Source organism: Hyperolius riggenbachi, chromosome 4, assembly GCF_040937935.1.
Source record: "Hyperolius riggenbachi isolate aHypRig1 chromosome 4, aHypRig1.pri, whole genome shotgun sequence".
In the NCBI taxonomy this organism is placed as follows: domain Eukaryota; kingdom Metazoa; phylum Chordata; class Amphibia; order Anura; family Hyperoliidae; genus Hyperolius; species Hyperolius riggenbachi.
Window position 1 is genome coordinate 194194296 of NC_090649.1, and position 16791 is coordinate 194211086.

Genomic DNA, 16791 nt, shown 5'->3' on the forward strand with positions numbered 1-16791 from the left:
TTAGCTCGTGGGCAGCACGGGTTAGTCTAGTGTAGCCTGTAGTGCTGTGTGGTGTAGTCTGTAGTGTAGTACAGTGCACAATAGTGTAGCTAAGCTGGTGGGCAGCAGTGGTTAGTGTAGTGTAAGCTGGTCAATGTAACTTACAGACAGCTTGGGGCGGAGGGTTTCCATAAGACGTCCATGACCCATAAACACATCAGGTTTAGTAATTTTTTTCCCAAGATTTTTGCCCACTAAACATAGGTGTGTCTTATAGTCCAAGGCGTCTTATATTTGGAGAAATACGGTATACTGGAAAAAAAAAGAAAAAAAAAAGAACCCAAAACACTAAATATAATTTTCCCTCTTACAACAGAAGGTATTTGTGATATTTCAGTTATATGTGTTAGCAACTGTGGTTCTCCAGGATGCATCATTTCTGAATATGCGAATCATCTCTTTATGCCCCAGTACACATCCAGACCCACATGAGTTTATGCTATTATCAAACTACCAGTGGGTGATGTGACCACTGACCACACCCCATCAAGAGCATGCAATATAAGGAGGAGATCCTGGATTTTTGTACCCCACAAAGGATTATGCGCTAGAACTTATAGTGGGCACCAGACTATTTTATACCAAGGCTTCCTAGGTCATGGCTTCAAGGATCATCCCAATGCTGGCTGCATCAAACAAGAAGGTTACTTAAGATATTGAGCAAACTGGTTGAATTAACAACTTGCAAGATAGGTACCGGTTAGATCAATCAGTGTTTAGGTGATCAGATTGACAAGCCAAGATTAACTCAGCCAGGGGCATAACTAGACTTAATAGGGCCCTCCTGCAAAAAGTATAGCATTGGGCCCCCTTGGTCCCCGAACCCCATGAGGGTCTCCTGATCATGAGCTTGCAAATGACAGTAGAAAGTGTTCTGCTGTGAAGCAGCATCTGGAAGCAGGAACATTTAGAGGCATTCCTGCTACTCTGCATGGTAGGAGGAGGTGGCAGGGAGAGTTTTTGTGAGCGAACAGGGAGTTTTTTTTACTAACTGGCTGCACTTGCGGTTGAGGAGAGGGAGGAGGAGGATCCCCCAAAACCTCTGGGCCCCTCTGCGATGGCAGGGGTTGCAGGAGTGATTGTTATGGCCATGAGACCAGGCAGGGCCCAGGCAAGTGCTTGTGAGGATCCGCTCGGCTGCCTGTGCAGGCAGGCAGCTTTTTGACCACTGTTCAGGTCTGCATTCTGCAGGTCTCTGGAAGAGAGAACTTTTGTCAGTTTTGCAGCTTGCTGCTGAGGAATTTGCATATGTTTGTCATGCAGATTGCCAAGCCACATCCTTTGTAGGCTTGCTCTATATATACCATGTGATATCACAGACCTGGGCTGGTCATAAGGGTTAGTCCTGTGAAACACTCCTGGAGTGTCAGCCTTGCTCTTTGTTTAAAGTTTAGCTTAGAGTAATTCCTGGGACTGCACTAGGCAGGTTCCCTAGTGCAGTTAGGATTGCATATCTGTTTTGTTTGTCTGTTGCAATTGTCCTGTCCCAGCGGTGGCCGTCAGGAAGTCGTTCTGATCTGTTGTTCTTGGAGTATAGCTGGAGCAGCGGTTGCTACCAGCTATCTCATCTGATCTGTCTTGCCTGGATCGCACTCACCTTGCGCTAGTGCTGTGGATCTCTCACTTATTCCTGTTTTTGTGTATCTGTCTTGTCTGCTACGAACGCTTGCTGGAGGCTCGGTGAGGTAACCGTTAAGCAAGCGCTCGCGTCCTCTGTTTCATGTTTGTCTGTCGGTGGTTAGTTAGGCGTGCTTGTCTCTGTTGTGCTTATCACGCGGAGACCGCGCATAAACGCGTGCACTGTTGCGAATGAGTGTGGTGTTCGCGTTTAGTTAGCGTTTGTTATTTTCCTTATCTTCTCATTGTATGATTTGCTGTGCCTTTGCTACTCTCGTGCTCTGCCTTGCTGTAGCCTTGTGTCACCTCTGGCAATCGCCTCTCTCGCGATTGCGTTCCTACTTCATATCTGCTGTTGTGTATGCACTGTTGCGGGTTGGCGACTAGATTGGTGCACACACATACCCTCTGTCGCTTTGCTCTCTCTTTCAGGGCTATCTTGCCCTGCGTTTCTTCCCTTCGTGCAATTCCTGTCTTGCGTCTGTGGCAGGGCAGAGGAGCTGTTCCTCTGCACTCCACAGCTCCACCTGCCGACAGGAATTTCCCTCTACAGGTGCATTGCACCTTTTGCTGGGTTCCCTCAAATTATACGCTTGTGGAGGATTTCCGCAGTGTCAGCGCATGTCTTGTGCGCTGATCACGGAGAGAATTCCACAATCGTTACAGTGCTACTGTAGCCTAGCTGAGGTCAGGTCAGGCAGCATTCTGACATTATGATGGAAAAGCCATGGTCATTGGTCAGCACCTATACAACCAAACCGAAATAGTCATAAGACTAAATCAGGCAAATTAACTGAAGCAACGGTTACAGTCAACACACTGTTTTGATCTCAGAACACCATGTACCCATCAACTGGATTTAAATGTATTTGGTTTATGGAGGCCTCCCTTAACACTGAAAGTGGTGCGCTGCCATCAGTGCTGCTCATCCGGATTCTGGATATCCGGGTAACCTGGATATCAGAACTTTTTTCAGCTATCCGACCGGATTCGGATTCCAGATACCTGGGCCCCAATCCGGATAGCTATCTGCGGATAGTTGGCTGGCAATCCGGATATCTGCAGATATCCGGTGGAAATCAGAATCTTGAGATACTGTAACTAAGTAGATGACATCCAGGATGTCACTGAGCCAATCAGAGGGCTCCCAGCAAAAGCCCTAGCAACCAATCACAGAGAGGAACCCTGGCCAGCCCCACCTGACCTCATTGAGCCAATCAGTGGATTCCCAGCCTAAGCCTTGGAACCCAATCACAGAAATGAACCCTGCCCCCCCCCCCCTGTGGGTGCCATGATGAGAAATCTCGTCCTGTGTAACTGCAGTGCTCAGTCACTGACAGACATGCTCCAGTGCTGCTGGCCTAGCAAGTGCTGTATACAGTGATAAACCTAAAGCTGTTCAGTGAGTAATTCCTTCACTATCACTACACTATTGTTGTATTGTTAATTAGCTTGATTTCATTGTGTGACAGAGTGTGTGCTGCAGGGCAGCTGCAGGCACCTGCTATGTGTCTGTGCTGTGCACAGACCAGGCCAGCTGCTACCTGCTGGCTTGCTATTAGCCTTAGCTAGCTACAGTTTAGGTTAGGTTAGGAATTAGGGAATAGGATTACTGTGTTATTGTGTAGTTAGTTAGTACTGTAGTACTGCAGTCAGTGCTAGTAGTTGTTAGAGTAGTAGTTCTACTGTGTTAGCTTACTACAGAACTGGTGTGCTGTTGAGCAGTGCCAGTGTGACAGTTAGTGTCTTCTCCGCTGCTGTCTGACTATCACTCAGCACGTGGCCCTTGGCACGTGTAACGTGGCACTTGGCACTTTGCACTTTGCACGTGGCACTTTGCATTTGGCACTTGGCACTTTGCACGTGGCACTTTGCATTTGGCACTTTGCACTTGGCACTTGGCACTTGGCACGTGGCACGTATCATGTGGCACGTGCAAAGTGCCAATTGCAAAGTGCCAAGCACAAAGTGCAAAGTGCCAAGTGCAAAGTGCCACGTGCAAAGTGTAAAGTGCCAGGTGCAAAGTTCAAAGTGCCACTTGCAAAGTGCCATGTGCAAAGTGCAAAGTGCCAAGTGCAAAGTGCCACGTGCAAAGTGCAAAGTGCCACATGCAAAGTGCAAAGTGTGGCACTTTGCACTTTGCCAAATGCCAAGTGCAAAGTGCCATGTGCCAAGTGCCAAGTGCAAAGTACTACATGCCAAGTGCCAAGTGCAAAGTGCTACATGCCAAGTGCCAAGTGCCATTTTCAAGTGCCACCTCCGACATGCTCCTGGCAGAAGTTAGACCTGCTGCTGCTGCACTGCCCTGCTCCTGCTGCCTTTGCTGCTTCCACCGCCAGGGTGCCACAGTCCACTGCTGCTGTGCTGATACCACCTATATTTAATCCAAAACACAATTGCTGCGTAATTTTTTGGAGGTGTCTGGGCTGAAAAATGCCATGTCCCAATTGTGCGGTTGGACTTTGGACACAATGTAAGCTGCATGGCCGCTGTCTGGAACCTAGTCCTGATGTTAATTGACAGCCATTTTTTTTCATCATCATCAATTAGTGTTTCCCTTTAAAAGAAATTATGCTACATGCCTCATTTACCCTAAAAAAACTTTTAAAAGCAATTTAAAGGCCACTTCCGGTTTTTCTATCCAGATATCCGAATCCACCCGGATACCCCGGATACTGAGGTCGGATATCCGATTCGGATTGGAAAAGTTTGAGCTTGGATATCCGACCTGGATCGGATATCTGGGTATCCGGATCCAAATCCAATCCGGATTTTGAAAAGGGGTATCCGAGCAGCACTGGCTGCCATAACCCATTGCCATGCATGCCATTGCACAGGTGCAACAGCAGATATGTGTTTGCCTGCTTGCCAAGATAGTGCAGACCCTCCTTTTACAGGCATGAGATCAAACAAGAAATTGCGCATTCATAAAGCTATGCTAGGACAAGGGGACCCAATGAAAATCATAGCAGTCTGCTAAAATTGTAGACCATTCTGTCAGCTCGCCTTTAATCTTTCCCTGTACAGGTTTTATTACAGTGTGAATGTTTAGCTTCCCATTACCAATGCTACAAAATCCCACAGTGGGATATTACAAGCAGTATTTATAGAAAACCAAAAATATAATAACACAAAGATTTTGAGCATGAGTTGTCGCTAAGCCAAATGTTAATGGCGAGAGGTTTTCAAAAGCTAATTGTATCAGGCTGATAAGACTTCAGTGATCATCTGGTTAGTGCAAAAGTTTACTTAGAGAGACCCCTCAGTAAAATAAATACTTACTTTCATTAGAAAACAATGACCTTATGTTGATTGACTGTGCTATCTTAATTATTTCATGTACACTTAAATGCACTGCTTGTCAAACTAGCTGAGGGGAATATGCTAAAGTCCCATGATTCTCATATGAATCAATTTGACCTAGTCATGAACTTGTTATCTTTGTATTTACTATGGTCCTATATGGCACTTAACAGAATGAATACAGTGGTACCATTGTTACATAAAAGTGTGAAACAATGTTGCCCACAGTCTTAAAATCATTTAGGGCCCATTCACACTTAGAAATCAGCAAATGCTAGTGATTAGCGCTAGCATTTTGCATGGGTGATTTTTCCGTGATTAACGCAGAAAAATCACTGGACAAATCTGCGTTTTTAGAGCAATCGCGATTTGCACTTCTATGAAGGCTAATCGCGATCGCTCCAGAGTCACCGCAAAATTACTGCAGGTAACGCGTTTGTGATTGGCGCTAATCACAAAACGCCCACAATCGTGGCAGTGAGAACACTGCCATAGGGTAACAAAGCACTAGCACTTTAAAATGCTAGCACTTTAGCGATTAGACGAAAAAAGTCATACTCGCAAGACTGGGTTGCAACAGGAGGCAACCACTCTACAACAGATGTGGAGAAGTACCGTCCCTACTCGGCCTTGTGTATGTTGGGTGAAGGTTAGAAATGGCCTAACGGTTCGCCGGCGAACTTGAACAGGCGAACTTCTTTTGCGATCGCGGAGAACCGCAAACTTTTTCAGAAGTTCGATCCGCCCCCTATACTACATCATTAGGGTCAACTTTGACCCTCTACACAGTTAGCAGGCACATGGTAGCCAATCAGGCTACACTCCCTCCTGGAGCCCCCACCCCCCTTATAAAAGGCAGGCAGCATCAGGCATTTCACTCACTCGTGTGCTTGCAGTAATTAGAGAAGGGAAAGGTCTGCTGCAGAGACATAGGTAAAGCTTATTTAGGCTCTTGTAGGCTTGTTAGCTTGCTCCTTGCTAATTCTTATTGCTTAAAAAGCACCCCTCAACAGCTCTTTTGAGAACTAATCTTGTTCTTGTGATCTGTTTTTTTTTTGTGTGGCCTACTTGCATATACAGCCCTGTCAGTCAGTCTAAGTTGGCCCTTGGCCCCTTGCTAATTCCTGCTGTGCCACTGCCAGGCCAGGCACATTCAGTGACTACCTGTGTGTGTGGCAGCTGCACATTTGTAATCACTGCATACCTGTAACCTGTTCTGTGCACCTACGTGACCACAAGCAGTGTTATATACCACCAGTCACTGCACCTGTTCACGGTACCTGTGTGTGTGACAGCTGCAGATTTGTAATACCAATCACTGCAGTGCAAACCTGTAACCTGTTCAGTGCACCTACGTGACCACAAGCAGTGTTATATACCACCAGTCACTGCACCTGTTCACGGTACTTGTGTGTGTGACAGCTGTACAGTTCTAATACCAATCACTGCAGTGCATACCTGTAACCTGTTCAGTGCACCTACGTGACTGCAAGCAGTGTTATATACCACCAGTCACTGCACCTGTTCATGGTACCTGTGTGTGCGTGTGACAGCTGCACATTTGTAATACCAATAACTGCATACCTGTGCGCAGTGCACCTACCTACGTGACCGTACGCAGTGTTATATACTAGTCACTGCACCTGTTCATGGTACCTGTGTGTGTGACAGCTGCACATTTGTAATACCAGTCACTGCATACCTGTTCACTACACCTGTGTGACAGCTGCACATTGTATTGTAATACCAGTCACTGCATACCTTTCACTGCACCTGTGTGACTGCACATGGTATTAGCCAAGTCAGTGCATACCTTTCACTTCATCCCGTGGAAAGGCCTACACCCACGTAGGGACAACTGCCTTGCGAAAGCACATGCAGAAAAGGCACAAACTGCAATGGAAGGACCAGCTGAGGAAAAGCAGCACACAAAAGCAAAGCCACCCACCTTTTCCTCTTCCTTCATCAGGTGCATCATCTTCAGCCACTTTCTCACTTGCACCTTCACAATCACAGCCAACCTCCTCCACTCTGCCTCTCACCTTGAGCAGCTTCTGCTCCTCTGCCCACAGCAGCAGCCAGGTGTCCATGAGGGAAATTTTTGAGTGGAAGAAGCCAATGTCTGCCAGTCACCCCCTTGCCCGGCGTCTGACAGCTGGCTTGGTGGAACTGTTAGCCCGCCAGCTCTTACAATACAAGCTGGTAGACTCTGAGGCCTACCGAAAATTTGTGGCCATTGGGACACCGCAGTGGAAGATACCAGGCCGCAATTATTTCTCAAAAAAGGCGATACCCAAACTGTACCATGAAGTACAAAGGCAAGTGGTGTCACCTCTGGCACACAGCGTTGGGTCAAGGGTCCATCTGACCACGGATGCCTGGTCTGCCAAGCACAGTCAGGGCAGGTACATTACTTACACAGCCCATTGGGTCAACCTGGTGACCGATGGCAAGCAGGGAGTACGTGGCTGTGCAGCAGTGGTGCTCAGCAGAGCTCGAATATTCGAGTAGCTCGAATATTCGAGCTCTTTTCCAGCTATTCGAGCTCGGTATTCGAGCTCCGAATAGCTGTAGCTATTCGAATGGGCTATTCGAGTAAACTCGAATAGCCCATTCACTATTCGAGCAAAACGGCGCTATTCGAGCTCGGTACCGAGCTCGAATAGCGTCATAGCCCAGATTGATGTCCTTAGAGCCAATCAGAGGGCTCCCAGGCCCTCTGACGGCAGCCAATCACAGAGGGGGACCCTGGCCAGCCCCTACCCTATAAATAGCGGCCGCCATGTTAGGTTTCTCCGTGCTTGCCTGAGACTTGTACAGAGAGAGAGTTGCTCCTTTGTGCTTTGGCTTAGCAAGAGCTCTATTGTGGTCATTTACCTAGCGTTTTTGCTCACATACACCTCCTATACAATTACACACCTATATTGTTGTTAGTTAGTTAGACATTGTATTTTAGTTAGTAGCTTTTGTGTTACATAGAGACAGGCCAGCTGCTGCAGGCTTACAGCTGTAGGCCTCAGGGCCTTGCCTGTGTGGGCAGCTGTCCTCCTGTCCTCTGTTTATTTCTCTCTATTCTATACCAGTATTTCTGCTGTCCTTTACTACTGATTGTATTAGTATTGTAGTTATATACTGTAACTGTACTAGGACACTCACTGTCACTGTTCATAGGCTACTAGCTGCTCCTGCGTGTGTGCACTCACTTTCTGTGTACACACTACACACACTCTATTTCCTTCTGATAACTGATTGATTATTGTAATTGATTATTGTAATTAGTTAGTTGTACTTACTGTTACTACTTACTGTACTAGGAGTCTAGGACACTCAGTCACTGTTCATAGGCTACTAGCTCCTGCGTGTGTGCACTCACTGTCTGTGTACACACTACACACACTCTATTTCCTTCTGATAACTGATTGATTATTGTAATTAGTTAGTTGTACTTACTGTTACTACTTACTGTACTAGGAGTCTAGGACACTCAGTCACTGTTCATAGGCTACTAGCTCCTGCGTGTGTGCACTCACTGTCTGTGTACACACTAGTGTTGGGCGAACAGTGTTCGCCACTGTTCGGGTTCTGCAGAACATCACCCTGTTCGGGTGATGTTCGAGTTCGGCCGAACACCTGACGGTGCTCGGCCAAACCGTTCGGCCATATGGCCGAACTAAGAGCGCATGGCCGAACGTTCCCCGAACGTTCGGCTAGCGCTGTGATTGGCCGAACGGGTCACGTGGTTCGGACCCGAACGCGCTCTGATTGGCCGAACTGTCACGTGGTTCGGGTAAATAAATACCCGAACCACGTCATATCTCCGCCATTTGTCTGTGGGTTTAGCTTTGGGTAGGCAGGCAGGGTAGTTCGCGCTCCAGCCACGCTAGCCAGGGTCCCCCCCAGTCATTGTGTGTCGCTGCTGGGAATAGTAGTACACCGCTCGCTCAGCATTCTGTTTACTGCCACTCTGTGTACCTCGCTCAGCCACACTATATAGCATTCTGTTTACTGCCACTCTGTGTCTGCTGGGAATAGTAGTACACCGCTTGCACAGCCACACTATATAGCATTCTGTTTACTGCCACTCTGTGTACCTCGCTCAGCCACACTATATAGCATTCTGTTTACTGCCACTCTGTGTCTGCTGGGAATAGTGGTACACCGCTCGCTCAGCCACACTATATAGCATTCTGTTCACTGTTCTGTGTCTGCTTGGAATAGTGGTACACCGCTCGTTCAGCCACACTATATAGCATTCTGTGTACTGTTCTGTGTCTGCTGGGAACAGTAGTACACCGCTCGTTCAGCCACACTATATAGCATTCTGTGTACTGTTCTGTGTCTGCTGGGAACAGTAGTACACCGCTCGCTCAGCCACACTATATAGCATTCTGTTCACTGTTCTGTGTCTGCTGGGAATAGTGGTACACCGCTCGCTCAGCCACACTATATAGCATTCTGTTCACTGTTCTGTGTCTGCTGGGAATAGTGGTACACCGCTCGCTCAGCCACACTATATAGCATTCTGTTTACTGTTCTGTGTCTGCTGGGAATAGTGGTACACCGCTCGCTCATCCACACTATATAGCATTCTGTTCACTGTTCTGTGTCTGCTGGGAATAGTGGTACACCGCTCGCTCAGCCACACTATATAGCATTCTGTTCACTGTTCTGTGTCTGCTGGGAATAGTGGTACACCGCTCGCTCAGCCACACTATATAGCATTCTGTTTACTGCCACTCTGTGTACCTCGCTCAGCCACACTATATAGCATTCTGTTTACTGCCACTCTGTGTCTGCTGGGAATAGTGGTACACCGCTCGCTCAGCCACACTATATAGCATTCTGTTCACTGTTCTGTGTCTGCTTGGAATAGTGGTACACCGCTCGCTCAGCCACACTATATAGCATTCTGTTTACTGTTCTGTGTCTGCTGGGAATAGTGGTACACCGCTCGCTCAGCCACACTATATAGCATTCTGTTCACTGTTCTGTGTCTGCTGGGAATAGTGGTACACCGCTCGCTCAGCCACACTATATAGCATTCTGTTTACTGTTCTGTGTCTGCTGGGAACAGTAGTACACCGCTCGCTCAGCCAGAGTATATAGCATTGTGTTTACTGCCACTCTGTGTACACCGCTCAGCCAGACTATATACCATTGTTTACTGACACTCTGTGTACACCACTCAGCCACACTATATACCATTGTTTACTGACACTCTGTGTACACCGCTCAGCCAGACTATATACCATTGTTTACTGCCACTCTGATTCTGCTGGGAACAGTAGTACACCGCTCGCTCAGCCAGACTATATACCATTGTTTACTGACACTCTGTGTACACCGCTCAGCCAGACTATATACCATTGTTTACTGACACTCTGTGTACACCACTCAGCCACACTATATACCATTGTTTACTGACACTCTGTGTACACCGCTCAGCCAGACTATATACCATTGTTTACTGCCACTCTGATTCTGCTGGGAACAGTAGTACACCGCTCGCTCAGCCAGACTATATACCATTGTTTACTGACACTATATAGCAGACTATATAGCATTGTGTGTACACCGCTCAGCCAGACTATATACCATTGTTTACTGACACTCTGTGTACACCGCTCAGCCAGACTATATACCATTGTTTACTGCCACTCTGATTCTGCTGGGAACAGTAGTACACCGCTCGCTCAGCCAGACTATATACCATTGTTTACTGACACTCTGTGTACACCGCTCAGCCAGACTATATACCATTGTTTACTGACACTATATAGCAGACTATATAGCATTGTGTGTACACCGCTCAGCCAGACTATATACCATTGTTTACTGACACTCTGTGTACACCGCTCAGCCAGACTATATACCATTGTTTACTGCCACTCTGATTCTGCTGGGAACAGTAGTACACCGCTCGCTCAGCCAGACTATATACCATTGTTTACTGACACTCTATGTACACCGCTCAGCCAGACTATATACCATTGTTTACTGCCACTCTGATTCTGCTGGGAACAGTAGTACACCGCTCGCTCAGCCAGACTATATACCATTGTTTACTGACACTCTATGTACACCGCTCAGCCAGACTATATACCATTGTTTACTGCCACTCTGATTCTGCTGGGAACAGTAGTACACCGCTCGCTCAGCCAGACTATATAGCATTGTGTTTACTGCCACTCTGTGTACACCGCTCAGCCACACTATATAGCATTGCGTACTCTGCCAGTCAGTGTGTATATTGCTGGGATCAGTAATACTCCACTCACCGTCAACCACTATATGAGCTCAACATGAGTTCCCCAGAGACCTCCGCTGTGAGCAGCACTCCCAACAACAGCAACAGCCAACGCCCCACGCAAGCTATAACATCCACCCCAGCAGCCAGTGGTCAGCAGCAGCCCTCCCCGGAGGAGAACGTTGTGTCCATCAGTCCGTCGCCAGAGCGATTAATGAGGGCTGCCATTGAGGAGATGATGGGGCCTGATGTGGAGGAGGAGGTCTGGCTCAGGCCAGCATCCCAAGTTAATGTTGAGGACGATGAGGGGTCTGTGTCTGGGGATGTTGGGGTGGCAGAGGTGGTGGGTGGGTCAGACTCAGGAGAAGAGTTGTATGATGAGGATGATGATCGGGACCATCTGTATGTGCCTCAGAGTCCGACCCCGGAAAACATGTTGTATCGTGTGTTTAGGTACTAAAATCTGCGTTCCCTCCCAGTAGTGTTGGGCGAACAGTGTTTGCCACTGTTCGGGTTCTGCAGAACATCACCCTGTTCGGGGTGACTATATAGCAGACTATATAGCATTGTGTTTAATGCCACTCTGTGTACACGGCTCAGCCACACTATATAGCATTGTGTTTACTTCCACTCTGTGTCTGCTGGGAACAGTAGTACACCGCTCACCCGCCACTGTATAGCATTGTGCTCTGTGTCACTGCTGACAATAGTGGTACACCGCTCACCCACCACTGTATAGCATTTCTGTACTGCCACTGTACTGCTGCCAGTCAGCGTGTACTTTAAGGATAAGTGAAATGAGGAAGAAATCCGGTGAAAGAGGGAGGGGCAAGGGAAGAGGTGTTTCCCCTGACGGTTCACGTACAGGCCACAGGGGAGCACCCAAGAAAACCCACTCAATACTGCCCATGTTGTCCAGGACAACAACCCTCACAGATCCAAAAGAACAGGACCAGATAATTACTTGGATGACCTCTCAAGCGTCCAGCAGTGGGTTAAGCAGCACCAGCACATCACGCACGAGGTCCGAGTCCTCAGCCAGTTAAAGTCTGGGCTTTCTTTGAAGACTGCACTGAGGATGTTACCATGGCGATTTGCAAGGTGTGCAAGACCCGCCTGAGCAGGGGGAAAAGTATTAACAACCTCTCCACCCCCAGCATGAGCCGCCACATTCTATCCAAACATCCCACTCTGTGGGCAAACGCGGCAGGACAGGGTACCACCAGCAACACTGCCTCCCTTGGGTTCACCAGACTCACCACCAGACCCGCCTCAGCAGCAGCAGTAGCCCAGCCATTGCGTGGTTCACAACATTCACAAACATCAGACGATGCTGACACTGTCACTTTCCGGACTAGTGCTCTTGAGGTCTCCCAGTGTTCATCAAACACAACAACCAACAGCCCTTCGGTGTGCAGCGCTACGGTTGAGTTGTCTGTTTCTGAGATGTTTGAGCACAAGAGGAAATTGCCAGCAAATGACCCCCGGGCCGTGGCAGTAACAGCCAGCCAGCATAGCCAAGCTTCTGGCCTGCGAAATGCTGCCATATCGAGTGGTGGAGACAAACAGCTTCAAGGGCATGATGTCAGTGGCCATCCCACGTTACGTGGTTCCCAGCCGCTACCACTTTGCGCGCTCTGCAGTGCCTGAGTTGCATGAGCACGTGGTCAGCTAAATAACCCGAAGCTTGAAGAATGCCGTTGCCTGCAAGGTTCACCTCACCACTGACACCTGGACGAGTGCGTTCGGCCAGGGTCGATACATCTCCCTTACCGCGCACTGGGTGAACCTTGTGGAGCCTGGCAGCGATTCCTCACCTGCTACGGCGCGGGTGTTGCCCACGCCGCAAACAGCTGGATAACAACAGCAGCACCTACCTCTCTGACTCCTTCTCCTCCAACGCATCTCAAAGCTGTACCTCATCCGGAAATGCTAACCCAGCACCAGCAGCAGTAGGATCGTGGAAGCAGTGCAGCACAGCTGTTGGCATGCGTCAGCAAGCGTTGCTGAAGCTGATCTGCCTTGGGGATAAGCAGCACACAGGGGAGGAAATTTGGAGGGGAATAAAGGAACAGACGGATTTGTGGCTGGCACCGCTGGACCTGAAACCGGGCATGAAGCTAGACACCTGGCACGAACTGGCAATGTACGCAATAGAGGTGCTGGCTTGCCCGGCAGCCAGCGTTATGTCGGAACGCTGTTTCAGTGCTGCCGGAGGCATCATCACAGATCGGCGTATCCGCCTCTCCACAGAAAATGCAGACCGTCTGACTCAAATTAAAATGAATCAATCCTGGATTGGAAACGACTACGCAACACTCCTGGACCCCAACCAAGTAACATGACCGATGAACATCTGGGATGGTTTAGCGTTTCCGGTCCCTGTTTATTGAACCTCTCATCTGTATTACATTTATGACTGCATGGCGGCAAAAAGCATTGCTGCTATATCCGCACGCTTTTTGTCCTCATGCAAGGCCTGGGTTGTTGTGTCTCACAAAGCGTGGCCTTCTCCTCCTGCGCCTCCTCCTGTTCCATCACGTGTGCTGCTGCTGCTGCTGGGTTACCGTTGCCGCGTGGTCCCTGTTTATTGAACCTCTTATCTTTATTACATTTATGACTACATGGCGGTACAAAGCATGCTATCCGCACGCTTTTTGTCCTCATGCAAGGCCTGGGTTGTTGTGTCTCACAAAGCGTGGCCTTCTCCTCCTGCGCCTCCTCCTGTTCCATCACGTGTGCTGCTGCTGCTGCTGCTGCTGGGTTAGCGTTGCCGCGTGGTCCCTGTTTATTGAACCTCTTATCTTTATTACATTTATGACTACATGGCGGTACAAAGCATGCTATCCGCACGCTTTTTGTCCTCATGCAAGGCCTGGGTTGTTGTGTCTCACAAAGCGTGGCCTTCTCCTCCTGCGCCTCCTCCTGTTCCATCACGTGTGCTGCTGCTGCTGCTGCTGCTGCTGGGTTACCGTTGCCGCGTGGTCCCTGTTTATTGAACCTCTTATCTTTATTACATTTATGACTACATGGCGGTACAAAGCATGCTATCCGCACGCTTTTTGTCCTCATGCAAGGCCTGGGTTGTTGTGTCTCACAAAGCGTGGCCTTCTCCTCCTGCGCCTCCTCCTGTTCCATCACGTGTGCTGCTGCTGCTGCTGGGTTACCGTTGCCGCGTGGTCACTGTTTATTGAACCTCTTATCTTTATTACATTTATGACTACATGGCGGTACAAAGCATGCTATCCGCACGCTTTTTGTCCTCATGCAAGGCCTGGGTTGTTGTGTCTCACAAAGCGTGGCCTTCTCCTCCTGCGCCTCCTCCTGTTCCATCACGTGTGCTGCTGCTGCTGCTGCTGCTGGGTTAGCGTTGCCGCGTGGTCCCTGTTTATTGAACCTCTTATCTTTATTACATTTATGACTACATGGCGGTACAAAGCATGCTATCCGCACGCTTTTTGTCCTCATGCAAGGCCTGGGTTGTTGTGTCTCACAAAGCGTGGCCTTCTCCTCCTGCGCCTCCTCCTGTTCCATCACGTGTGCTGCTGCTGGGTTAGCGTTGCCGCGTGGTCCCTGTTTATTGAACCACTTATCTTTATTACATTTATGACTGCATGGTGGTACAAAGCATGCTATCCGCACGCTTCTTGTCCTCATGCAAGGCCTGGGTTGTTGTGTCTCAAAGCGTGGCCTTCTCCTCCTGCGCCACCCTCCTCCTGTTCCATCACGTGTGCTGCTGCTGGGTTAGCATTACCGGTCCCTTTTCCTGGAACCTCTTATATGTATTACATTTATGACTGCATGCCGACAAAAAGCATGTTACCTGTGCAAAGAAAACAGACATTTCCCGCATTTAAAAGACAGTTTTCCCTTTGAAACTTTAAAATCGATTTTCTCAAAAACTATAAGCTCTTTTTGCTAAATTTTTTTTTCCTCTTGTACCCACTCCCAAGGTGCACATACCCTGTAAATTTGGGGTATGTAGCATATAAGGAGGCTTTACAAAGCACAAAAGTTCGGGTCCCCATTGACTTCCATTATGTTCGGAGTTCGGGTCGAACACCCGAACATCGTGGCCATGTTCGGCCTGTTCGGCCCGAACCCGAACATCTAGATGTTCGCCCAACACTAGTACACACACTACACACACTCTATTTCCTTCTGATAACTGATTGATTATTGTAATTAGTTAGTTGTTTGTACTTACTGTTACTACTTACTCTTACTGTACTAGGAGTCTAGGACACTCAGTCACTGTTCATAGGCTACTAGCTCCTGCGTGTGTGCACTCACTGTCTGTGTACACACACTACACACACTCTATTTCCTTCTGATAACTGATTGATTATTGTAATTAGTTAGTTGTTTGTACTTACTGTTACTACTTACTCTTACTGTACTAGGAGTCTAGGACACTCAGTCACTGTTCATAGGCTACTAGCTCCTGCGTGTGTGCACTCACTGTCTGTGTACATACACTACACACACTCTATTTCCTTCTGATAACTGATTGCTGCTTATTGTAATTAGTTAGTTGTACTTACTGTTACTACTTACTCTTACTGTACTAGGAGTCTAGGACACTCAGTCACTGTTCATAGGCTACTAGCTCCTGCGTGTGTGCACTCACTGTCTGTGTACACACACTACACACACTCTATTTCCTTCTGATAAGTGATTGCTGCTTATTGTAATTTGTTAGTTGTACTTACTGTTACTACTTACTCTTACTGTACTAGGAGTCTAGGACACTCAGTCACTGTTCATAGGCTACTAGCTCCTGCGTGTGTGCACTCACTGTCTGTGTACACACACTACACACACTCTATTTCCTTCTGATAACTGATTGCTTATTGTAATTAGTTAGTTGTACTTACTGTTACTACTTACTCTTACTGTACTAGGAGTCTAGGACACTCAGTCACTGTTCATAGGCTACTAGCTCCTGCGTGTGTGCACTCACTGTCTGTGTACACACACTACACACACTCTATTTCCTTCTGATAACTGATTGCTGCTTATTGTAATTAGTTAGTTGTACTTACTGTTACTACTTACTCTTACTGTACTAGGAGTCTAGGACACTCAGTCACTGTTCATAGGCTACTAGCTCCTGCGTGTGTGCACTCACTGTCTGTGTACACATACTACACACACTCTATTTCCTTCTGATAACTGATTGCTTATTGTAATTAGTTAGTTGTACTTACTGTTACTACTTACTCTTACTGTACTAGGAGTCTAGGACACTCAGTCACTGTTCATAGGCTACTAGCTCCTGCGTGTGTGCACTCACTGTCTGTGTACACACACTACACACACTCTATTTCCTTCTGATAACTGATTGCTTATTGTAATTAGTTAGTTGTACTTACTGTTACTACTTACTCTTACTGTACTAGGAGTCTAGGACACTCAGTCACTGTTCATAGGCTACTAGCTCCTGCGTGTGTGCACTCACTGTCTGTGTACACACACTACACACACTCTATTTCCTTCTGATAACTGATTGCTTATTGTAATTAGTTAGTTGTACTTACTGTTACTACTTACTCTTACTGTACTAGGAGTCTAGGACACTCAGT

At 47.8% G+C, this 16791-nt stretch overlaps 2 protein-coding genes across 3 annotated transcripts in view; one reads left to right on the top strand and one right to left on the bottom strand.

Annotated features, from left to right (window-relative positions):
* PLAAT1 (phospholipase A and acyltransferase 1) overlaps positions 1-16791 on the bottom strand; it is a 381602-nt gene that overhangs the window by 288482 nt on the left and 76329 nt on the right. The window lies entirely within an intron of this gene.
* Positions 1-16791, top strand: part of LOC137571675 (probable cation-transporting ATPase 13A5) — a 247700-nt gene that overhangs the window by 190276 nt on the left and 40633 nt on the right. The window lies entirely within an intron of this gene.